Genomic DNA, 26,959 nt, shown 5'->3' on the forward strand with positions numbered 1-26,959 from the left:
AGTTTGTTTTAACCAGCAAAGTGGTTATCTACAGGGTAGAAGGCAAAGTGCCTCTCAGGAATGTAATTTAGACTTTTAACATGCTTTACAGAATACTTAGTTTCATGAAACCAAGATAGTTTTTTTCCAATTAAATTATTCTATGATCCTACAAACAAATAAACATATTGTATTTCCATTGCTATCATTTTTTATTTGAAAGAAAGTCATATGCATTTTGTTGGCTAGTTCACTATGATACCCTTCTCTCCTCTCCATGTGAAACTCTCCTCTTCACAGTTACATCCTATCCACACCAAAAGCTGTCAAACCAGCTGCTTAGACGTCACTCAGAGCAACATCCAAATTGCTCTGAAGATTCTCTTCCAAGATGCCTCACCCTAAACTCTCAATAACCAGAACACCCTTAGAAAACTATGATATAGAAGTGCTTAGCAGTGCATTATGCACTGAAGTATCTCAGCAATACAGATCTGTATGTGTGCAGTTAAGCTTTTGTAAGGCAAGGCGTTAAAACTCTCAGGCAGCATGTTTGGATTGGGTTAACAGCCAGGGTCATTGGAATACTTTACTACAAAGTTATGCCTGATTTCCTCATAGGAGAAGGCAAACTGAACAGACAAAACTTATCATAGGATTTAATTACTTTAATGTGCCATTCAAGTGACACTGAGGAGGTGTGACATCTATTCCACAGGCTGGAGCTGCAGCTGGCAGTAAGGAGTATTCCTTTGATTCAACAGACAGAGCTTAATTTACCAGTTGGATATAACTGGACTCTGTGAAGACAAAGGAGGACCAATACTTTTAAGGCCCACTAAAATCCTCTTTGAGGGCTTAAGCCCTCATGCTGAACTCATCTGCATGCCTGAAATTCACCCCAAATACACCACACAAAAAACTACAGAAATTGAGTGCCTCTAAGAGGAAAGAAGACTGTTGCTAATGTTTTATTAAAGTCTTGTAGTTCAGAACTAGTGTGGTGCCATTTTATAAGTGCTGGCAATATCCTCATGAATATCTGTGACAAGTGTCATTAACATAAAATACAAAGTGGAATTGGGCATGATGAGATAGTTAAAATTTAGACACATGCTTGCCACATTTAAAATGTACTTCACAGATATATATTTAAACTGTATTAAAAGAAAGGGGGGGGGGGGGGGGGGGGGGGAGAGAAAGAAAAAAAAGCCCACAACAACAACAAAAAAACCCACTAAACAACTCAATTCAGTGCCTTATATTTTGAGTTTTAATTCCAATCAAGCTAATTTCTAGTCATCACAAACACATACCTGCCAGTAATGAAGGTTGTTTAATTAGGTCCAGATAAAATAGCTTCAATTCTGTTTCTGATCCACCTGTCAAAGCAAATCAGTCTTTTACATGACTTTAAAAATAACAAATTAGACTGGCTGATGATTTTTTGAATATTCAAGTAGACATACCAAAGATAAATCCAAACCAAACTTGTGACTGAACAAAAGCCTGAAACGTGACCCCAAAGATGAAGTGATCTTGTTCTGCCAGAAGCAGATTTCCAAGGCTGATATTTGAGGATTATGAAGTCAAGGACAGGGTGCTAAAAAGTAGCTGCTGGAAAGGATAGCAGTGTCTTCTACAGCTTAGGGCAAGGTAACATTTCAATGCTACGTAAAATTAAATACAAATAACAATGTTAAAGGTCCTATTTTAAAGCCCCAAAGCCAGGTGTTTTCAGCACAGGCATGTCTAACTCACACCATTATAGATTTTTGGGGGGGAAAAACAGAGAGCCATTTTTGCTACTGTTACAGAAACAGGTAGAAAAACTAGAAGGGTTGATAGGGTTGGATGCTAAAAAATATCATCTTCACAGTATCACAGTATCACAAAGGTTGGAAGAGACCTCATAGATTATCAAGTCCAACCCTTTACCACAGGGCTCAAGGCTAGACAATGGCACCAAGTGCCACGTCCAATCTTGCCTTGAACTGCCCCAGGGACGGTGACTCCACCACCTCCCCGGGCAGCCCATTCCAGTGTCCAATGACTCTCTCAGTGAAGAACTTTCTCCTCACCTCCAGCCTAAATTTCCCCTGGCTGTCTTGGGTTCAAATGCAAGTTCCCAGAGACTCTTATAAATTTGGTAGACCCAATGACAATTTATAGAATTTATAGAGTTTATAGAGTGCCCTCCCCTCCTCCCTCTCCTTTCCCCAAAAGACAGGGAGAGAGATAAAAGGTAGGGACACCCCAATAAATCAATCTCACTCGATTTGGAAGTTAAAAAGGAAAAGTTTAACAATAACTTAGAAAAAGGGATTGGAGGTAGGGGAGTTTACAAAGGATAAGGAAGGGAAAACAGCAAAATACAAAACAGGGATGGATACAACCCGAGTAGTGTGATGGTGTCTCTGCCTCGTGGCTGGTATGCAGTATCAGTGTGTGTGTGATCATGAACGCAGGTAAGAGGAGAAACGAACAAGAGAGAAGAGAGCGAGGAGCAGGAAGTGCTCCTCTTTTATACCGCAGGAAGTGGGGGGGGAGTGGGCTAACCATCACCTGGAGTGTGGCCCACCCCTGAGGAGGGGCCGAGACCCCTAGGGTCAGGTTCAGGGTCACTCCCCCAGGAGTGTTAACCCTATACACTGGCGCAGCCTGAGGCTGTGTCCTCTTGTTCTGGTGCTGGCCACCTAAGAGAAGAGAGCAACCTCCTCCTGGCCACAACCACCCCTCAGGTAGTTGTAGACAGCAATAAGGTCTCCCCTGAGCCTCCTCTTCTCCAGGCTAAACAATCCCAGCTCCCTCAGCCTCTCCTCGTAGGGCTGTGCTCAAGGCCTCTCCCCAGCCTCGTCGCCCTTCTCTGGACACGCTCAAGCATCTCAATGTCCCTCCTAAACTGGGGGGCCCAGAACTGAACACAGTACTCAAGGTGTGGTCTGACCAGTGCAGAGTACAGGGGCAGAATGACCTCCCTGCTCCTGCTGACCACACCATTCCTGATGCAGGCCAAATACGATCTTCATTGTATTTTAAGATGGACCAGTGCTATGAATGCATTTACTGATAGGCAGATAGCAACATAAACCAACCACTGCAAATGGCATTGTCGTGAGGTGTTAATTTAAACAACTCAGTACAGATCTGAGAGATCACTGATAAATGCTGAATACTATAGAAGCTTGACCAACAGCTTCCAAAAGTGTAGAATTAGGCACAAATGTCAGGCAGTACCAGTCATACACACACTGTTAACACAACATGAAAACGGTAACTCAGATTTAATATTGAATTCATCTACTGGGCTCTGGTAAGAAAATCAGTCCACATGTCCTTGTTGTTGGTGCACTTATTATGTTGTCAATCCATTAAGGGAGAACTCACCAAAAATGCCAGGGTTTCACATTTAAGTCTATCATTTATTGGGCTGGGATGATACTTCTCTCACTCTATGATTCCCTATCATAGAATCAACCAGGTTGGAAGAGAACTCTAAGATCATCCAGTCCAACCTATCATCCAGTCCTATCCAATCAACTCAGTGCCTCATGCAGTTTCCACTGGATGTTTCCACTGAGATTAGTTACTAGAGCACTAACTTTTCTCCAGTCATTCATATATATTGTATTGTCAACTGTTGTGTCTTATAGAAGACAAACTTGTTAATTTTGATTGATTTACAATGCACAACAGCTTCCTCTTTCTTCTGACTGCCATTTTAAGCACCATCTCCATTTTGGTTTGAATTTCTTTAGATGATACATTTCCTGATTTGGCTTTCCAAATTCAGTGACTGGTCTGATATTATCAGATGTCTACATTACCATTTTACCTTATGCAGATAACTCATGTGAAGCACAGTTAATTAGTCACCATTTCCAAGGACTTTCAGGTCTTTATCTTTCATGTCTCACTGTCACCTCCACTATAATGAAACCAGATTGCATTCATTTGTTCCATTTATGTACTATTCTTTGTTTCAAATACAGTTGATGCATTTTTTTCAGAATATACCATATACTTCTGCTGTTTGAGCCTGCAGAAACCCATGATAACTCCAGTCAGTATAATCAACATTTAACAAAGATTAGGGCAAAACATCTTAGATGCTTCCTTCTCAAGTGAATGCACTCTGAATTGAACAGAGGTTGTACATTGTGAGCCAACAGAAAAGAACACAGGCGATTCCCTTGACCCCTGCTCATTATATTCCATATAAATTGGTGACAACGTAGGACAAAACTGCTAAAGACTACAAAATGTACATGCCTGGATTTATTCTTTTTTTTAAACATATCATCTACTGTATGATCATCACCAATTCTCTGCAAGACCTGAGATCTGAGTTAGAGCTGTTAAGGATATGAGTAGAAGTTGGCCAGAGGTAGATTACTGATACTCACACTTTGCTCACTCAGATATCATCTGCATGACCTAGAAAGGTTTTCACCACAAAGAGCAATGAAGACTTCATGGAGTGGCACTAACTCAGCTGACAGTGGCCTCTTTGAGCTATGTTTACTACAAAACCTGCTAGCTTTCCAACAGCATTCAGGATTTAGCTGACCAAAATCAGTGAGTTGCTAGTAGCAGCTGAGACTGGTTACAGAGAGTCTGCCTTTGTTAGGTGTTTTGTATCATTTGTCAGTGTTAGGATGATTCAGTTACTTGCTTATCCCATCTGAAGTAGGTTCTCCACTTCCTTCTGATGTTGTGTGTTCCAACTGATTTTTATTTATTCATTCACCCAGCCTTGGTATTTCTTGCACAATGCTTTGCCAATTGCATACTACATCAGCACAAAACTCACTTAGCTTGTCAGTGCTTATCTGTGTTGTAGAAAGGGGGGAAAAACCTGAGGACTGTCTTACATTGCAAGCCTACCTTTCCAGTGTGCTCAAAAGCATGCCCTTAAACATTTTTTTAACAAGCCAGTAGCATTGCACCTTTCTCCCCAACTCCAGAGAGCAGGGAGGTGAGGCACTTCTCTGTGTAAAATGGCAGGCATTTTGAAGATCTCATGTTCTAATGCTATTAGCTCAACAGATTGAATTAAATAGAGAAAGGTTAATGAAAGGTTTCAGTCATGATTGCAGTGACTATGAGGAAGCAAAGGGGCAAGGGAAATGGCAGCTTTAACAATTAAACTCCCTGAACACATTCACTGTGTTATGGCAGTAGTGTTAAAGGAAATGCCACAGATAATCAGATCAAGCTCACTGCTAACACTCTCTACTATAAAGCTGTTGTGACTCCCCTATTGGGACATTCTAGATGATGATCATGTTTTCATCAATGCTAAACAAAGGCAGTGTATTTCAGAAAACACAGGAATTAGTATCCTTTATAGTTTAAAGACAGAGAAGCTATTCAATTTTTAATTTAATTTTGGTATTTTAAAAGGGCATTATAAATACAAGCTGGTGAGAGGCCTGCAACACAAGCCCTATGAGGAGAGGCTGAGGGAGCTGGGCTTGCTTAGCCTGGAGAACAGGAGGCTCAGGGGGGATCTCAGTGCTGTCTACAACTACCTGAAGGGAGGCTGTAGCCAGGTCGGGGTTGGTCTTTTCTCCCAGGCAACCAGCAACAGAGCAAGGGGACACAGTCTCAAGGTGTACCAGGGGAGGTCTAGGCTGGATGTTAGGAGGAAGTTCTTGACACAGAGAGAGATTTGCCATTGGAATGGGCTGCCCAGGGAGGTGGTGGAGTCCCTGAAAGTGTTCAAGAAAAGCCTGGATGAGGCACTTAGTGCCATGGTCTAGTTGACTGGATAGGGCTGGGTGCTAGGTTGGACTGGATGATCTTGGAGGTCCCTTCCAACCTGGTTGGTTCTATGATGATGCTATGATCAAATTTCTTCCTGCAAATTTCAGTTCTACCATGAAATAAGAGACTACAAGCATCTAGCAGCTCTACTGTACCATACAGTACTTTCCAATATATGCTGGAATTACTTTTCTTACCTCACTACATTCTAAAAGCAAGTGTGGCACTAGACCAGAGCCAGGCACATCTTCTTGCTTCAAGTATTTATTTATTTTTTAAGCAAAGTGAGTAGTTGAGCCTCCTGTAGGGTCTTATCACATATTAGGATTGGCCCTTTCTGCATATCAATAAAATTCAATTGCAAAATATTTATAGTGCTAGCACATGGCAGAGGAATAAATTATTCTGTAAAGAGACCACTGTTTGCTATAATATGCTCTGATGTCCTATTGAGGATAAAAGGAAACAAAGAAGCCCAGGCTTGCAGACAGAGAAAGACAATATTGTACAGCAATAACAGCATTAGATCTGGATGTAAAAGATGTTAGTTTAAGTCATTATTTCCCCTGTGCCTTGACTAAGAGAGATAATCTCTATAAAATAGTTAAAAGCATTTGCAACTACAACTTTAGGTTATTTCTGGGTTAAACAATTAAAAGCTTTGGGCACATTTTGAAGTTTCAGTAACAGAAAGACCAGAAAGCAGAGAACTTGTTCAGTTTAAACTGAAGTTAGCAGAAAGACATGTGAAATAAAAAACATCTTCCACAACTTGACTCACCACCCATCTGAAAAATGTCTTTTACTAACATCGTTTACAAAGCATATCAATATTCCTAAAGCTAAGATAAATGCCAAGGAGGAGAAAATGGAGCAAAGCTGGAGATGGGTAGGCTCAGATTGGACATGAGGAGGAAGTTGTTCAGCATGAGAGTGATGAGACTCTGGAATGGGTTGCCCAGGGACGTGGTTGAGGCCCCATCCTTGGAGGTGTTTAAAGCCAGGCTGGATGAGGCTGTGGCCAGCCTGATCTAGGGTAGGGTGTCCTTCCCCATGGCAGGGGGTTTGGAACTAGATGATCCTTGTGGTCCCTTCCAACCCTGTCTGATTCTATGAAAATGTGTCCCCATTGACAGTAGATGACTAAATCATGTTTTGGATGGAGACAGGTAAACTACATTAAGACATTAGTAGATGTAAGTGCAAAGCTTAAGATATGATTACTACCATCCATGTGAGATGACCTCCTCACAGCAGAAATGTAGTGTAATACAGTCCTGCATACAAATGCAGGCCCCCATTCGTTATGAGTCTAAAAATCCTGCAGGCTATGAACTATGGCAGCTGGGAGGGGATATATCCCAACACAAGAGTAGGGGGTCTCCAAAAGAGGGGCAGAGGAGATTGTAATACCTTAAACCATTGGCACTTAAATCTGCTAGATCACATTTACCAAAATTCTCCACAAATACAAGTGGGAATTGGACCAGGATAAAGAGAAATAAGAACAATTTACATCACCTATAGGAATAGTATCTTACAGTTTTGGTAGCCTACCCTACAGATAGTGGATTTTTTTGTGGCTCTTGAAATTTTACAGATATTAAGTGAGGAAATAGATTGTAGAAAGGTTAATTAAGAGTTTTAGCCATAATTATGATGACCACGACCCAACAGAAGGCCAAGAAACCTTGCAATTAAAACAGAATACCAAACTTTTATTTACCCATTGCCAGAGCACAAAGAAATGCCATCATTAATTATATACCACATTGATTATTTTTAAAGTTGTCATGTATCCTTTGGTGATGTAAGATTGTTGTTATGGCAATGAGATGCTGCTAACAATTCTTTGTGAGACTTAATTAGGTCAATTTGTTTAATCTCACAGGGTTGTTTCTTTTCACCCCATTCTTTTTTCTTTCTACTTCTCTCCATCTTTTTGTTTATATTTTCAGAAGATGGAAATTGGGGACTTTTAAAAGTACTTCTGGATTTCCAGTATTTATGGAAGCTATACTATGATAGCTGCTTTGGATATCAAATCAAATAACCACTTGAACAGTGCAATGCAACCTGTGTATGGCCTTCAAAGTTATTTTTGTTCTACACTGTGGCTCAAATGCTGTGTGCAGACATGAAACAGAAAACTCCCATTGAAATCTGTGGTTTGGTTCTTTCCTCACCATCCTGTAAGGCATAGCAGAATCCTCCTCTTTGTTCACAAAAAACATGCACCTATAACATGGCATATTTAATGTCTGTTGAATATTCTCTACTATTCATGAAGTTAATTTTAACTTCTTGTTTTAATTGCTTATCAGTTCCATAAGCATAATTCCTATGATTTAACCTGCTTTCTTAGGAATGTGCTACCTTTCTGTATAGAACTTCACATTTTTATGAATTTTTACTGTTTAAAATGTATATGTATGTAAATTATTATGCCTTTCGCATCAGAGGTACAGTATAAATACTAAATCAGTGTGGAAAACATCATGTCTGCTTTAACTTGACTTGATTATACCTAAATATAAAAAAAATAAATTAGCATTTTGCTCTATTTTTAGTTGTCTTCATTGTATTATACTGTATATTTGTTTGAAGTGGGTAGATTAACACCCCTCCCAACTATCTTCTATAGTTTTATCACAGTATCACCAAGGTTTGAAGAGACCTCACAGATCATCAAGTCCAACCCTTTACCACAGAGCTCAAGGCTAGACCATGGCACCAAGTGCCACGTCCAATCCTGCCTTGGACAGCTCCAGGGACGGCGACTCCACCACCTCCCCGGGCAGCCCATTCCAGTGTCCAATGACTCTCTCAGTGAAGAACTTTCTCCTCACCTCCAGCCTAAATCTCCCCTGGCGCAGCCTAAGGCTGTGTCCTCTTGTTCTGGTGCTGGCCACCTGAGAGAAGAGAGCAACCTCCTCCTGGCCACAACCACCCCTCAGGTAGTTGTAGACAGCAATAAGGTCACCCCTGAGCCTCCTCTTCTCCAGGCTAAACAATCCCAGCTCCCTCAGCTTTTCCTCGTAGAGCTGTGCTCAAGGCCTCTCCCCAGCCTCGTCGCCCTTCTCTGGACACACTCAAGCATCTCAATGTCCTTTCTAAACTGGGGGGCCCAGAACTGAACACAGTACTCAAGGTGTGGTCTAACCAGTGCAGAGTACAGGGGCAGAATGACCTCCCTGCTCCTGCTAATAAAGCAAAACTAAAATCAGCTCATGGGGGACTGGGAAGAGAAAGATAATCTAATAGAGATATTCCTCACCTGAAGCAAAAATATGCTGGAAAACTTGGAATTCTGAGTCTTGCCTTTTCTGTGAACAGACCAACCCATTGTAGACACTAAGTTTAGCAAAAGTTTTGTTTAAAAAGGGCCAAGAGAACACAAAGCTCTCTTTTAATTTAGATGATATTTTTACTCGTGGTTTCCATAGTTTATTATTGATTAGTCTTAGATTTATTACCCATATTTTAGCTAACAATTTAGTATTCAAGAGGTTTTAAAAAATAAAGCAGCTACAAAATGCTGCAATTCAGCAATTGTGCCAAAACCCATTTTTCTTGTCCATGAACGTGATTGACATATGAATGTGACTCAGGAAGAAAACATTATTAATATGAAGAAAAGTTATGACTTTTGAATGATGTTGGCTTGCCTTCAAAGTAATTCCCTGGGTTATATCTGCATTGCATATTTTGGTAAGTATACATAGTCAGATTCTCTTTACACATTTTGGCTTCTTTAATAATTTTCTTAAATACAGAAGAGGGGAAAATAAAGACATATTATTAATAAACAAGCAATTAAACAGGTTAGGGCAACAATGCAATGCTGGTCATTCAGGAACACTGTGCTAATTTTAATTAGCTGCTTTCCCTTGCTTTCAAATGTAATTAAAGCAGCTTAGTTGTGCTCAGTGATGCAAACCACCTTATTTAATCACTAACATTATTTCCCTGAACTATTAATGATTTTCAAAATGCTTGTTTATGCAGAATTAGAACAGTAATTATCTTACCAGTTAATTTTGTACCTTCACATTTCACACCTCGCTCAAACGTCATTCATTTACCACAGCCTTTCTGTCAAAACAAAGAAATGCTTGTTCTAAATGTGCTTCTGACTGCCAAACTGAAAGCCAAGTTTTGTTAACACTAATAAAGTAGCTCCCAAGTGAAACAGGTGTAGTAATTTAGACCCTTCCTGTCTCAAGCTTGCACGTACATGCTATGTCTTTTCTTTATTAGCTTTAAAATGAGAGCTTGGTGTGCAAAATAAGCTATTTAATTCAGACTTGTGGAGCAGAATATAATCTTTAATTTAAACTAGAGCAGTAAAAAAAGGCCTTTAATTTTAACTGGCATGTGCGTGTGAATTTGAATTAATAATCCAGAAAATTGAAACTGTTTTGCTGCTGTTGCTGGATTGTGACTGTTCTTCACATGCCCTTAGTTTCACTCACTCTTATTTCTTTCTCCCAAGCTTTGCCTAGTGTCTGTTGCATGGTGTTCCTGTCTTACAGAAGGGAATTCTGCTAAAAGATAAATTCTCTATTGATTGAACTCTTGCAAAAAACATATTGTATAGAAGGAAATTCATATGTCTGTATTAATTCTATTTACAAAAGGAATAAATTGGTGTATTTATTGTACCTACTTAAAACAGAATTTAAATGTGCCATGAATTTACACTTCATGAATCGTCGGATTTCCCCCCCCCTATTATTTCTTTAGTGCAAGTTAACAAATAGCTGTGTACTTACACTCACAAATAAAACAATGCTGTAGTCAGAAAATAATTCTTTCTCCTAACACTTTAAAGAAAGGGAAGTCTTCCTCATTACCAGGAAGATTAAGCAAATGCATTCCATCATAATAATCATTCTTCCCCTGTACTCAACACTGGTCAAGCCACACCTTGAGTACTGTTTCCAGTTCTGGGCTCTTCAAATCAAGAGAGATGTTGAGATACTGGAATGTGTCCAGAGAAGAGCAACAAAGCTGGTGAAAGGCCTAAAACACAGCCCTGTGAGGAGAGGCTGAGGGAGCTGGGCTTGTTTAGCCTGGAGAAGAGGAGGCTCAGGGCTCATTCCTGTCTACAACTACCTGAAGGGAGGATGTAGCCAGGCGGTGGTTGGTCTCTTCTCCCAGGCAACCAGCAACAGAACAAGGGGACACAGTCTCAAGCTGTGCCAAGGGAGGTCTAGGCTGAATCACAGAGAGTGATTTGGCATTGGAATGGGCTGCCCAGGGAGGTTGTGGAGTCACCGTCCCTGGACATGTTCAAAAAAAGCCTGGCTGAAGCACTTAGTGCCATGGACTAGTTGATTGGACAGGGCTGGATGATAGTTTGGACTGGATGATCTTGGAGGTCTCTTCCAACGTGGTTGATTCTATGATTCTATAAAAAGAAAATTCCTGGCAAAACTAGAAGTCAGAAAAAGGAATGTGGACCTTTCAGATGTCTGAACAGTCTCTGAGGTTCCCTACACTTATCCCATGTTGTGTAGCAAGTGCTAGTGATGAGTTCATGTCGCTTGTTTTTCAGAAGGTGGCTTGTGAGCTAGATGAGCAGCCTATGAGGAGTCATTCTGACTCTTTACTCTCTAGGATCACACACTGGAGAAATAAACATCTATTTAATTCAACTCAATTAAGTTCAGTATTTCATCCACAAAATAAGACAGCCTAAAAAATCCCACTGTAAATCAGGCCTATCACTTACACACTGTATCTGCGGATAGCACAGATACACACACATCTGGCAAAATTCCTTCTGAATGAAAAAGGGACAAAAAAAAGACCGATTGGATGTAATGCTTCTATCACTGACATAACCTAACAATGGGATTTTGTGCAGGAAAGGTAATTGCAAACAAAGTATTAGATCTTAGCTTTCAAAGGCTCATTAATGTGATTAGATTTAAACACGGAAGCAGTGCATTTGACCTCCACTAGGCTACCCGAAAGCATAGTTACCCATGTAAGCAAGGAGATAGCAGGATGTACACCTAAGAGTACAACAATAATTGTGCAAGTGTTCATTAGAGGCAATGAACTAGTGAAGATTTTAAACACTACATCATGCTTTGCAAATATTCTTTCTAAATGCATTATGAAGAACAGTACATCTACGAGCAAGATAAACCATTTCAAAAGCTGTAGTTTGTCTAAAAGCTTTACATGTATCCTGACAAAGCAGTTGTACTTTAATAAATATAAATGTATTAGATTTTCCCAAAGATCCTGTGCTAGTTTGAGCCTAGCTGGGATATTTTGGTGAGAAGAATTAGATTATAGGCTGTGAAAAGGAAACAATGGTGATGTCTACTTCACTCATAGGCTTGCTGAGATGTATAAGAACAAGAACACAAACATAGATAACAGAGTCTCTCTCTGGGCTTTGGGCTGCACTTTTCTCTTACTTGCTGCTTGACTAATCCTTCTGCTTTCTAACCCCCCATGGCCGACCCTCCAAACTCACCTTGAGTGCAAGGCAAAGTCTGGGGTAAGGTAGATAGGTGGAAAGGAGGTGGAAGGGTGGTTGGGACCTGCTCCTGGGGACTCTGGTTTCTGGGAGGGTTGTTGTGTTTCTCTATTACCTTTTCAACTTGTTTATTTCTGTCTGTAGCTGTGAAGATTGTAAATACCTGCCTGGACACTGTGCTAAGCTGTAAATATAAAGCTTCATTCAATTTCCAGAGCCACTGAGTCTAGTCTGGGTGACTTTAAGTGCGGGGGGGCAGGTAACACCCAAACCATCACAGATGCTATACATTTGAGATGGCTACAATTATTCCAGTATTTTGAGAATGCCCAAGATCCATGGTCTCCTGGCAACTAGCAATCACATGGCTGGAGAGGTTTTGGCCTACTGTTACAATACCGTTATATGTTTGGTTGATGATTTATTCAAACCCAGTTTCAAACCTGCTGTTAGCTCCCTCATTGCTTTAATGCAGCTACTCTACCATTCATAACTGTCAAGAACCAATTCATTGGGACTTGGGCTTATTAAGCACCCAAACTGTGTAGTGAACATACTCAGTTTTGTGCCTGGGAATGTGAATAAACACTATACTTTCCATCTGTTTAAATTGATCTCTGATGTTTTTAACACCATGCAATATTTTTATCTTGTTATCAAGACACTCGACCATGAACTCCAAAAAATAGATTGGGTACAACTCCTTGGCAGTAGGTGGCAGTTAGCCTGACTGCCTCCTTTTTAAAATGGGCTCAGCTACAGAGGGAGAGGTTGGTTTAATACACTGTCCTTGCAGCATGTTACTACACATACAGAGTATAAGGTTTATGATTTTACAGGAAAACAGGAAGGAGAGGCACATCTACTGGATACAACATTCTGTTTGGAGAAACAGCAATGGACATCTTTTCTTAAACAGTGACTTACTGCTAGGAGAAAGATTGCCCTGGCAATTAAATAAGTAATCACAGGAGATATTTACCCTATTGAGAACAATATATCAATTCACTTGGTCAAACACACCAGCTGTATAAATAATATAAAAAGAAAATGGCTTTTGAAAATAAAATATTACTTAACAAGTGCATTTATATTTTAATCTAACTCTGTTAATTCAATAGTTTCATAAAGGCATATTTGAATTGCAGGCTTTAATAGTTTTTCATGTTGAGTAACGTGGTAATAGGATTTTTTTTTCCCATTCTGTACATATAAGGAACATTCTAAAATGTGTTGTCACAATTACACAGTGGCAGTGTGCACGCTATTTAATGTCAGCCTGGGAATTGAGCTGGTTCAAACCATTTGGTTTAAAACAATCATAAATAGCCATTTTAACATAATGATTCTAGTATAGCATGCTTTGGTTGAATTTCAAGGATTCTAGCAAGGAAAACATAACATTCTGAGCACTAATGTAATTGAAATTGGGACTACTGTAAAATCCACGTTCTGACCAAATACCGATTAAATAAAGTTTGAGGTTGTGTTTTTGGCTTTTGTTTTTCTTCTGGCACAATGGACTCATTATTTATTGGAAATTACTATAAAAGTACCTAAAGATGGCAGCAAGAATAATTGGAGGGTCAGAACTTTTTTTTTTTTCTTGAGTGTTTGCTGATGTTTGCCCATTCCATTGATAATTTCAAGAGAGGACTAAAACAGCACCATATCTGGTGGACAGCTTGATTTTTATCTTTGCTGTCAGGTGAAAAGAGATGCAACTCCATACATGCAGAATAATTCAGTAATATGATAAAACAGGACAATTCACAATGATAATCAGTCATATGACACATTAAAGGCTTTAGACACCTCTGGTAGATAGAAACACACAGCACCCTAATGAATCAAGGCTGTCATTAAGAGCAAATGTACTCTCTTACCATGTCTTTACATTTTCATTAATATGTTAGCACAAAGAACTTCTAATATTATTCAGAATTATTGCACCATAACTTTAAACCTCACTGCTTACACCCAGGAGTGGCTGTATCAGAACTACTCTGTGTTACACCTAGTAGTGGGAGACTTGCGAGATAAAACCATGAAGATATATACGTAGAGTATACAGAGCTGACAGTTCAGGGCAAACTGTGGCAGTCAGAATCATAGAATCTTTTCAGTTGGAAACTGAAGACCACCAATGCCCACTAGACCTTGTCACTAAATTCAACTAGCCTTGAACTCCTATGGTCTTTTTCCATGTCTTAGAATGAAAGCTGTTCATTTTTCAGACGCATGAAGCAACTCAGCATTACCTTACTCTTGTAGAGTATTTACTGATTACAATGGGCTGACATGGGATGGAAATTTAGGTTAAATCAGTATCAGGTAGCTTTTCTCTAAAGTGATCACATCCACAGGAAATAAAGGTTTTGTGGAATAACAGCTGGGAGTTTGGATCCAACTTTTCATGCTCTTAGCCTTATGGATAAACCCACACAACGACCTGAGTTTAATTTGCTTTGTGCCAAATCATCCTTTTATCTTAACAAGGACTTTGATCTCTTTGGTAAGTCTTTGATTAGGCCACAGTTATCTTGACCAAAAAATGGGCAGAGTATTGCATCTCAGGTGTCACTTCAATGAGTAAATTTCTCCCTGGTTTTAAATCTGAGGATCTTGATCGTGCAACATGGAATTGCATCTTGTGAATTCTAAAGCTAATCTTCCAAGTGATTGCAAACTCTTCCCAAAAATGTAACTCTGTCTGCTGTTCTATTATCATAAAGTAGAACTGGATCCATGAGAGACATTAAGGAAGCCCTTCACATACAACCCTGAGTTCCAAAGCAAAGTACCACTCAAAGTATTGTTAAACCTTTACGAAAATGTTAGACTTAGCTTCGCCCTGCTCACAGTTTCTTACACTACAATCTGTATTTTCTAACTAGAAAAAGATGACATTTCAGGACATGCTTTCATTTTTCTGTTTCAATCACAGAGAGGTTTCAAGCTTTTTTTGTGAACTCAAGAAATGGAAAGAGAAGGCAAGGCACACCTCATCTGCCTTAAAAACCTGATGAATGAGTATATGAATTAGGAGGAAAGTGAGAAGGTCATCCACAAGCAAAATCCCAGGAAATATAATGGATAAAGCCAATCCTAGCATAAAACCTCTTCATATGAGTGAACATAAACATAGCCAATGACAACTTCCCACAGAATTTCAAAAGGCAGAAAGAAACTACAGAAGCCAAGTAACATGAGTTTTGCTTTTATGTACTCCCATATGAACTGTGACCTTACTGGAGGAAAAACACCACCTGCTTCCTTTAGTTCTTCCCTTACTCGTCCATAAGCTTGGAAGACTAACCACACAACTAGTTTAAATAAAGTTTTCCCTTGATTATTTAAGACTACTGAACATACTTCAGGGTCTTCAACTCCCACAGAGGCTAAAAGCCATGCAAAGACTGTATCTCCTCCTTTTGTAAGGTGACCTCTACAGAACACCTGCAGAACATACTAGAAGTATTTGTCCATTGCCTGTAAGTATCAAGACAGCTTACTTTATTGGTATAATGAGCAATGAAACTTAGAATAACTACACATAGTCAGATAAAACAGATTAGATGGGAGACAGCTAATCTATTCCTTTGCAGAAAATTATATTCAGTGACTCTGTTCACAGCCTAGGTCTCATGTCATGAGAATGGATAAATGTTCCAGAGTATGCCTCTCTCGCTGCCTTGTGCATTCAGCCTCCATGCTCAGAACCTCTGCCAGCTGAGATGAAACCCATAATGTTTTTGTAACTGTTGTGTTTTGACAGCACCAGAGCTGACTGATGTAATAGGTGGGAAGTAGAGAGCCTAATAAATCCTATTAAAAGTTACAGTTTCGGTCCAATAGCTGAATGTGCATGAGGTAATGTGTCCACAGTTTTCAATCACAATCTCCTTTATTATGGCCTATTTCAACCTACCTAATCTAAAATGAATGCATTAGGTTTTGTGTTCTTTGCTCAGTTGCTGACAGTGTTTCTCTGCCCTTCTTCCCAGTTTCTTTGGTAGTTTGGGAGCCTAAGGGAGGGGTGGATTAAATTGGAAAATATAAATAACAAATCAAAAATTAAAATTGACTGGATAAACAATCTCCCTTAGACAGTTTCTTAATAAGTGATCGATTTTTTAATCAATATTCATTATTTCTCTTAACACACCAAACTGTTTATTGAATAAATGAATGGCTGGAACTACAATGACATGAAATCAAGTAGGTGAACCAATTTCTTTAATAACATGGGCTGAACATGCCACCTCATCTTACCTGGCTGAAACCAGAAGTCAGAAATTCAAGACTATTGAGTAAGTGATCCATATAAAAGATGCAATTTGTTTCAGGAAGCGTGTGTTTTTGTGTCTGATACACGCAAGTGTGCAGCCACATGCTGATTTGTGTGGTAAATCTAAATCACAGTTTAAAGTTTCTTTGGTTTTGATACAGTTTTTGTGTTCTTTCCAACGATTCTTCATTAGCATACTACAAAGCTTCTGAAATAAAACTCAGATCTGAAAAATGAGATCTGTAAAACTTCTGTCTTCAGGCACAGCAAATGGTTCTCTCTAATAAGTTTTTATTCACTGGCATCGGATTCAGCAGTACATATAAACTATATGCTGCATCCTAATATATGCTTCAGACTATTTCATCCTGTTTGGCATAATGTAAACAATCATCTCATTTTGAGGCACAGATATTCTGAAGTTTTTTCTTGCAGTTGAAGAAAATAAAAGCACTAAGGTAGGAAAACTCCAAGCTAAATTGGTTCTACATAATACATAGCACATTGTTTACATGACCTTCAATGCATAAAATTTCTTCCAGTATGGGAAAATACCTTTGCTTTATTTGCACTCATACATGATTTAAGTCTTATGAAAAAATATAAACTGCACTAATCAACTGTTAATTAATTTGAAGGAGCACTCACTTTAACAGCTATTTTAACTTGTCACAGTTAATTTAGCGTATGACCAAACCGCAATGTATGTCTATAGCAGAGATAAAAGTATCAAATAATAGGAGCAATGAAAGGATTCCAGAAGGAGAGAAGTTTCACTTTGTGCACATTTTGTAAATGAATTCCACGTGTTCGTTGTTGTCACAACTCATTTTAGAAGAATCAAATATCCATTCTGGTGCTGTGCTGCTGTCTGTCTACAATAACATTAACTGTATCAGTATACAAAAAGAACTTTCATTCAACTCACTTCTGTAGATCACACACTTCTGCAGTTAGCAAAGGCCCACCATAAAACCAGAAATCTAATCTGAAGTCTGAACCTTCAAATCTAACTCCACTTTCAGCGTCAACCTGCCTTACAGCACAGCTTCCCAACAATAAAGCAGTAAGTTCTGTAAGCAGCCTCCAAATACTTTAATGGATGCAACAAATAGTTAAATGGAAGGATATCAACCTAAGTAAGAAAAAAATTAGGAAGAAGTCAGTCCAATTTAATTTTTCAAGCTGTGTCTCTCAACAGAGTCTCAGCAAAAGTAGCCCACAAGGGCCTGCACTCAGGGAACTAACCTTGAGGTTCAAAAAGTTTCCTGCTGCAGTGTACAGCTACTCTGTAGGAATATGTGTCCGATCACCATGATGTGTTTCACTTGTTTCTAGAGCATTCAGGACTATCTGACCACAGGAAAGTCAACACGACGGAGCAAAACACTTTCTCCTAATTCCAAGCATAAAATCCCTGGCACTAATGCTCTTGATTCATTCATAGAGCTTTCACCTCCCTGAGCCTGGTGTTTTGCAGTGCTCACTATAATATGCATCTGCATGAGTTTGTTAAGATTCGGTTCACTTTTGAAATTCTTTTTTATTTTGTTTTTTTTTTTCTATTTTTCCAGTATGTGCTTGTTTAAAATGGTTGAGATTATCCTCTCAGTGGAGGCAACAGGAGGTTTGGTAAGCCATGCAGGAGATGAAGCTGAGGTGCTTTGTGTCCCAAGGACTGGCCAGAAGATGGTGGCAGAGAGCAGTTCTCCATTCCTACTTCGTTTATCCCAGTGATTTTAATCCTAGACCCCAACGTCCTCTGGACACCTCAATACACTGCCAGACAGCAGTCTCCAGAATTGTGCCATCAACTTACTTTTTATGTTTTAAGATAACATAAGAAGCTCACAGCATTAGTTTACATCCAGTTTGTTCAATTAGGTGTGGGCACTTGCATAAATATGCTACAGGCTGGATGCACTCCACTCTCCCACATCTGCTAAGGACTCAAGTATCATGACATCAGTTTTGGTAGTGATAAAAATCAAACATTTTCTGGAGTCATTATTGCCTAAAATGTTAATGCAGTTTACTTTTTTCAAATGTGATCGATAGCTGGGGGGAAAGTGCCCATAAATTACTGAAGGCAAATACCATTCTATTAGCACTCAGGACATTTTGCAACATTTGCCAGTCTCTGTTTTACTGGTGGGGAAAAAAATTAATTTGCTGAAAGCCTAGTTTTTTACCTGTCTTTGTCTTTCTCTGTAAAAGAGGGATATTTTTATCATGAGTCATTTAGGAGATGTAATTCTAATGTACTACAGGCTATAGGTTTCAATTAATGTTCTACCTCTCTGTCAGCTTTACATTCCACGTTTTATGAAATCATTAACTATTGTCATGTTTCTATTATGATACTATTAGGAAATAAAGAGATGTATGTAAATGGAGATGTAAAATAAATGTATGACAGTTACTAGGAGCAACATCTGTGCACTATCATACGTGTTTACACTAATTTTCTAAAGATTGTTCCATTCATTACAGTGCATTGTTACTTGCTGTGCCACAACCCTTATTTCCATGCATTTAGGGACCAAAGCAAAGAGAGGGTAAATGAGAGCCTAATCAATACCACTTTTCATTTTGCTTCTAATGTGCTGCTTTTTCCTTTCTTTTCCTCATGAACAAATCCAAAAAAGATCCTGACATTACAGTCATAAAATGTAATTCTTCTGCAGAAACACAGACAATAATGCTCTCCGAATTCGAGCGTATTGCATATTCTAATGGCATTTGGCTAAATTGAGTATGGATTTAACATCAAAAGCTTCATGAATTTTTCAAATGAGATATTAAAGTCAATATTTCAAGTGAAAGATATTTCAATTTAGTTGCATACACAACAATAAAAAAACTTCTACAAAGCAGGGGTACTAGTGGCTGTGGCAGTATTAGTTCATTCAGGAAATTATTAGTTTATAAGAAAATCAAACAGAAGGTTGTGATATGGCAATGACACCGAATAAATTAGACCAAGCGATAGGCACTAACGTACTTTATCTCTTGGAGTCTGAAGCAGAACTTGCCACCAGCGTGTTCACTGCTTCGAGCAGGGCTTCATTTGGGGATATTCTGTTTATTTATTTTGTAAATTCAAAGACTTACTGTCAAGATTCGCTTTCAGAACCTCCAAAATCTGCTTACTTTCATCTCTAAAAGGCTTTCTGTACCCAGGAAAACCTTCCGGACTTGTTTATTTTGCAATCTAAGTGCATTTTGCTCCATATTGCCAATGCTTATGCAATGCTGCTTCTACTTTCACACTGAGTTATTGATCATTCAGAGTCAGTGCCTGCAAGAAGTCCAACGAGTCTGAGAACTTTTGTGTCCTAGCAGAGACAGACAAACACTTGCAAACAATACAAACACAGATGCTGGTGGTTTCTTTCCTTTCCTGTTTTAGGTGGAGGGAACGTAGTAAAAAGCCCATTAAAACAGTGGGATGTTGTATTATGATGTTTTAACATATCACTGAAGAACACTGGCATGTGCATCACCTACCACTCCTGGGGGAGATGAATGAACTACACACACAAGTACTGCTTATTTAGGCATCTCTAAACACAGTGACATTCTGCTGCTCTAAAACCAAGCACATCATTTATTCACAAACGGGGTAACGGCAACCACAGACATCCACCATACAAGATGCAATGATTACTGATTTTACTATTAATTCACACATTACTAAAACCTAACCATAATCAATAACAATGTTTACTAGCACCACTACTACTAAGAAGAGATACTGTATTTGCAGTTGTTCCTTGCTGCTGCCACTACAAATACAAAAAGGTTTGCTACCTATGTGACACTTTTACAGAAGTTCCCAGACAATTCTTCCAAGTGTCCTTAAACAAACGTGGGAGGGCAAATCTTTTTGGAAACCAGGGGAAAGTTACACTGGTGTAAAGCTTTGATTATCAGGTACTTTATGCCCACAAAGTGAACATTACTACAAAAATCCCTGTGATCCTACAAGCATTTCTTTGAAACCAAAGCCAACAATATTCACCTGCAGCATTTGCACTTACTGTAAGCGCACTTTCAGGGCTCACAAGATCCAGAGTGCAGAAGCTAGCTACAAGTAAATGTTAACAACTGTTCTCCATAGCAGTTACTGGACTAACAGAAAATGCTGACCTGTTATTCAGAGCTTAAACAAAGACCAGTAGCCTTGTGGGAAACACTTGCAGAGACCCAAGCATGCCATGTTTTTCCCCAGTCAAACACTAGATGATTTCCAGCACTGTTTAATAAATCCAATTTTCACCTTAGGTTTTAGAGTCCTGAAGATCTCTTTGTTCACCCCTAGGGTACTTCTGAACCTCTGTGTTCAAAGCTTTACAGTATTTCCATAAAATGGAAAGTGTCACCATCTCAAAGGCAATCAATCAGGGATAAATACCATCCTCAGAAACAGTGCTTCCAGAAAAAGTATTTCTCGTGGTAACAAAGATAAGGCAGAAGTTTTGTATGGTTCACAAGATCCACTAATAACTAGAATTATATTTTCAAAATTGCTTTTGGGGCAGGGGAATATGGTTTCCTTTTCTTGTGTTGTGATTTCTGGACATACCTTGAGATCATTTTGAAAACCACAGTTCACACTTAATGAGTCAGCAGTGCATCCAAATTTTTCCAGATGAAATTATGGAAATCTTGATCTCTTTTTATGGCATGACTTAAAATTATATTCTGAAGATGAAAGATTCCCTGATGATCTCTATTCAGCCCTGAGAATCGGTGTCTAAGGAATGGTCTTCTGAATTCAATAATTTAATATTTTCCTTTTTTATTATAGGGATGTGCATAAAGTTAAGAGCACCTCTCTTGTGAGATTTAGATCAAAAGAAGAGGTCAAATAATTCTTTAGAGCACCGTTGAGCAAAAAGAAATATTTGGAATGAAGATCGGCAGAGGAGAGCAAGCTGTAGGATTTGATCTCGGATAAGCAAATGTTATGCCATTAATAAAGTCACTCACATTTCATGCTGTACATAACTTCTGTGTTTAATGTAAGTTTTCAAGCAGATTATCCTCAGAAGCAAAACTGAAGAGACTGTGCTACCTATAACATGCTTTAGACTCTGCCATAACCAGTGATAATTTGCAGTGGTCTGCAAAGCAGTTGTATTGCAGATGTTGCTGATATTAACATGTATGATAAGCAGGCCACAGAAAGCCAAATTAAAGAGGCACTTCACATTAACTCAACAATATGCAGTGCAAAATGTCTTTCACAGGAGTTCAGGTTTTCCACTTCACTCTTTGCAATTTTATGTCTCTTATTGCAAATAAAAAGGAAAGTCCATTTGACAGTCATTTCTCTAATTTCACAGCTTTCTAAAATGTGCTGGTTTGTTTGTTAAGTTTCCTTCTTACTGGAGGCTAGAGAAGGAACTGTAATTATGTATTTAGACTGAGGCTCACAGCACAGAAAAGGCTGGCTACATTTTTTTGCCTCTACAGCCGGAGCAAGCACAGCTGCTTTTAGACTTGTTAATACAATCTGTAGGGAATGAAAGGCTTGAAAAGGATCATGCTTCTGTGTGCTTTCACCCCCTTCACATAGTTAGTAGACCTGGCAGTCCCCCAAAGCTCAGAACATACACTCCTGCACTGTGTAGAAGAATGTGGCATTTCATTAAGGGGGGAAATAACACTTTTGGGGCATTGCATAGGACTGTCTTCATTAGGGAAGAACTATAAAGCATAAGAGGCAGAAAATATGCTGGGACAGAAAGGTGGGAAATTAGCGCATGACTAGTTGAAGAAATGATCCCTGTACCACACTGAAATTCTTCTTTAATTTGCATTTGTTATAGGCTAGGTTCATAGCATTAGCTTTCCACCTAGGTAGAAGTTAAGATACACCAAGACCCCCGAAGTGTTTTTTTAGTCTCTATCTGCTAAATGTATTTATTATGAAATCTTAGGTGATTCACAGCAACCGCAATAGTCCTAAGGTAGGGTAAATTTTCTATTCTTTTACAGAGTGACAAAACAAGAAATTATCAAGAAAATGCCTTGTTCATCAGAAATTGAAAGATCCATGTAGAGCACCTGAAAAGCCTAAAAGGTAACAAAAGCATCAAGGTGTTCATGAGGCACAAGAATAGGAAAAACCTCAGCACAAAGTATATCACAAACAAATTTCTCTAGTAATATGAACTGTACAGAAGCTTTCTCCATCAACTCCTTATGTATTTTGGAAGCACACAGTATCGATGAAAGCAATAGAACATACCTGATTTCAGTAGTTCAGCAGGGAGATGTGTGTAATTGTCCACTCACCACCTTAAAGGAAAGACATATTACATGTCAGGAATGAGTGCAATAATTATCTTCTAACAGAAGCAATGCCAGCAACATTCTGGTAACGGAAGCATTAATGCTGCAAGTTTACATTTTCATAAGGGAAAACATTTACAAACACAATCTGGGTATTTTAACTGTCACAGGCCTCAGTGATCTGATATTGCTTGGCCTTGTGGTCAAGGCATTATGCTATTGGTATCTAACTGCCTCCAGAATATATCTTCTCAATACTTCTCTAATAAGCTCAATAATTAATAATAATAATAATAATTTTAAAATAATAAAAGAAGAAAAAAAGCAAGGGTCAAACAAATAAAAAAAAAACCCAAAGAAAAAAAAGTTATTTTGCTAAAAATGGACTATGAAAATACTTTCTCTTCCATTATATGAGCAGAACACAATGTAAAGCTGTAAAGGTCTATAATAATTCAAATTTATTGAATTCAATATAAATCTTAAATACAGAGAGTCACTTTAACTCAGCTGCTTGGTCGACTATTTCTTCCACCTATCAACAAAGCAAAGCGAAAAGGAGGGCAACAAGCTCACTTCCATAGCAGGAGAGCATATAGAATGACAAAGCATCAACTATACAACTGTAATCACATGCAGGTTTTTCATCAGATATATAAACAGCAAAGATTGGGAAAATACTGAAATAATAGAGTACTGTATTCAATTGGAAGGAAAATGAGATGAACTATTGAAAAGGATACAAGTGTACACAATTCATTAAGTAGAATATAGTAACGCTTGGCTAAAATTGGTGTGGAGTTCCTCACTTTAATGAGCACAGTCTTCACCCACAAATTAAAAATAAACAAATAAAAAAGATACGAGTATGACTTCACTTGCTGGCAGTCTATCAAATTGCAATTTGTCCCAAGAGTTGTGAAGCCACTGCCTTATAACACATCAAGAGCTCTTTCTTATTGAACTGATCTGTAGAAAATCTGGTTTGGGTTGGTTTTTGTTGGTTTGTTTTTTTGTTTTTTTTTTCTGGCTACAGCAATTGCTTTTTCCTATCAAAACATTCCAGTTTCCATAAATAACAACTTAACGGTTACTTAAAAGCATATCGTGATGACAGTTTAAATCTTTAACATATACATGTATATATATGTACACATACATATGTGTGTACATATATACACACATATATAAACACAGACATATATATACATTCACACACACACATACGTGTGTGTATATATATATGTATATTCTGGAGCCTGTATTACAAGAGGGATGTGGAGATGCTGCAGCATGTCCAGAGAAGGGCCACGAGGATAACCAGAGGGCTGCAGCAGCTCTGCTATGAGGACAGACTGAAAGAGTTGGGGCTGTTCAGTCTGGAGAAGAAGAAGCTCCCAGGTGACCTAATTGTGACCTTCCAGTATCTGAAGGTGGCCTACAAGGAAGCTGGGGAGGGACTTCTTAAGCTCTCAGGTAGTGACAGGACTAGGGGGAATGAAGCAAAGCTGGAGGTGGGGAGATTCAAAGTGAATGTGAGGAGGAAGTTCTTCAGCATGAGCATGGTGAGAGCCTGGAATGGGTTGCCCAGGGAGGTGGTTGAGGCCCCATGGCTGGAGGTGTTTAAGGCCAGGCTGGATAAGGCTCTGGCCATCCTGATCTAGGGTAGGGTGTCCCCCAGTGTTTGGAACTAGATGATCCTTGTGGTCTCTTCCAACCTTGATTCTATGATGCTATTCTATTCCAACTGATTCTACAATTCTGTTCTATGATTTTGCATTTGGCACAAGTGTAGCACAAAAATGTATGGCACAAAAATTCATTTCCTGTAATAGATCCAATTGAAATAATGGCACTGAATGACAAACAGCTCCACCACCACCACCAAATGTAATTAATTTGCATCCTAAATACCTGACTAAATCTTTGCAGGTAAGTGGTAGCTGGATAATCTGCCTATTAATTTCTTCATTTCTATCCAGTCTCTAGTTAATAATCAATAGTCCTCTTTCCCAATGAAGAAATGGCCTTGACACCATGGCCGGGATGGAGCTCTGGCCAGGTTGATTTGGGCAGAGTGTACCTGCCCATGGCAGGTGTGTTGGAATTAGATGATCCTTGTGGTCCCTTCCCACCCTGACTATATATAATGGTAATTTTTTAAAAATCACTTCTAATTAATCACAAAATGGCACACTTCTTCATTTGCAGCCAGATGATTAAAACACAGATACATTTCCCTGAACATCACAGAAATGCCAGGCACTCAGCCACACTGTCAAAATAATTTCCTAAGCCTTCTCCCATTGCTCAGTTACATCTTTCCGATTTCAAACACTGTTAAACATTCCAGAACAGAAGCAGGTTAAAAACAGATCCTAAATAACAGAATGTAGAGCATAAATTTTTGACCAAAACGAGAATAAAGTTTCCTGTAGAGAGAGCAGTTGATTCAATGCCCTCTGTTCTATTACTGCAGCATTTCAAACACAATTAAAAGAAACCAGTTTGAATTTTTCATAAGGAAAGTCTGAAAATAACTTGATAAGCTGTGGGTAGGTATCTGGAGTTTAAAATTTTTATTTACATTAATCTAATCATCTAAAAACATTTAAAACACAGGGACTTCTATGCTGGAAAGAAGGTTACTTCTTAGAGAGTGGGTCAACAGCCTAGAGATCTTAAGAAATTAATGTTCCAAATCTGAGTGAATCTCACACGTGTTAGATATCTGAAGGGGAATAGTTAAGATCCAAAGTACAATTTTATCTCTGACATAGATGCTTTAAATATATCATTTATTCAGAGTTTGCAGCTCATTCTAAATAAGGAAATTTGGACATTTTTCAGAAGGGATGCTTTGGGTATATTATTAAGCTCTTAATCATATAAATAGGCACAAATTGGTAATTATGACAGCTTTGGAAGGTGGTTGAGGCAGGTTGAGTTTTCCAGTTTGTAGAGGAATGACTGTTTCGTTGCCTACATTTCTGAAATGTGCATGTAGCGTAAGAAAGCATCTTTGTAGATTTTTACCATGAGCTTGTGAGAGGTGGAATCAGAGAAAGACTTCTGAATACAGAGTCCACATCTGGTATCCATGAAGAAATCTGCAGATCTGAACCTATAGAGTTCAATATTTAGATATGGAGAAGAAAAAACATTGAAAGTGGCAGAGGTTAGGGGATTTTTTTTTTATGACTTAAAATACTCTGTTCATTCTCTAAAAAGGTTTTTCTCCCTCAGAAAAGTATTTACTTCCATCAATAAAAGCACTTTTCAAGTGTTTTCCTTGGGATGCTTTTAAGGGACGTTGAGATGCTTGAGCGTGTCCAGAGAAGGGCAACGAGGCTGGGGAGAGGCCTTGAGCACAGCCCTACGAGGAGAGGCTGAGGGAGCTGGGATTGTTTAGCCTGGAGAAGAGGAGGCTCAGGGGAGACCTTATTGCTGTCTACAACTACCTGAGGGGTGGTTGTGGCCAGGAGGAGGTTGCCTCTTCTCTCAGGTGGCCAGTGCCAGAACGAGAGGACACAGCCTCAGGCTGCGCCAGGGGAGATTTAGGCTGGAGGTGAGGAGAAAGTTCTTCACTGAGAGAGTCATTGGACACTGGAATGGGCTGCCCGGGGAGGTGGTGGAGTCGCCATCCCTGGGGCACTTCAAGGCAAGGTTGGACGTGGCACTTGGTGCCATGGTCTAGCCTTGAGCTCTGTGGTAAAGGGTTGGACTTGATGATCTGTGAGGTCTCTTCCAACCCTGATGATACTGTGATACTGTGAAATATGGTACCCTTGGCAACAGTATTATTTACTATCATTATTTACTTTATATCTAACTGCACACACACTCAATACATACTTCACTAGTTACGGAATCAGTAGGGTCAATGTTTAAGCTTTGTTTTCCTGAAAGATAATTTTGCTATTAATAAATCAATAGACTATCTAAGGTATTTCTTACACTGAGTCCTTAAAATTTGGTGCCGTACTTTGTAGTTTCTATAGAGATTTGAGACACTTTCTAGATTGTAACTTGTGACTATTGCTAGACCGACCCTTACAGACAACAGGGGGGTGGGGGTGGAAATCAACATGGGCTATTATACAAGACAATTTACAGAT

General features: G+C 39.0%; 1 long non-coding RNA gene across 2 annotated transcripts; it reads right to left on the minus strand.

The window, feature by feature from the left end:
• Nucleotides 1-613: 613 nt before the first annotated feature.
• Nucleotides 614-22,847, minus strand: LOC135177648 (uncharacterized). 2 transcript variants are annotated; one of them, XR_010303122.1, is made up of 4 exons: nt 22,798-22,847; nt 9,780-9,843; nt 1,296-1,361; nt 614-779 (listed from the first exon to the last, which is right to left on the minus strand). It is a non-coding gene; the product is annotated as an uncharacterized LOC135177648 (long non-coding RNA). The 2 variants fall into 2 exon arrangements; XR_010303121.1 differs by lacking the exon at nt 9,780-9,843.
• Between the last annotated feature and the right edge of the window lie 4,112 nt (nt 22,848-26,959).

The sequence above is a fragment of the Pogoniulus pusillus genome, chromosome 8, assembly GCF_015220805.1.
Source record: "Pogoniulus pusillus isolate bPogPus1 chromosome 8, bPogPus1.pri, whole genome shotgun sequence".
NCBI classification, from domain to species: domain Eukaryota; kingdom Metazoa; phylum Chordata; class Aves; order Piciformes; family Lybiidae; genus Pogoniulus; species Pogoniulus pusillus.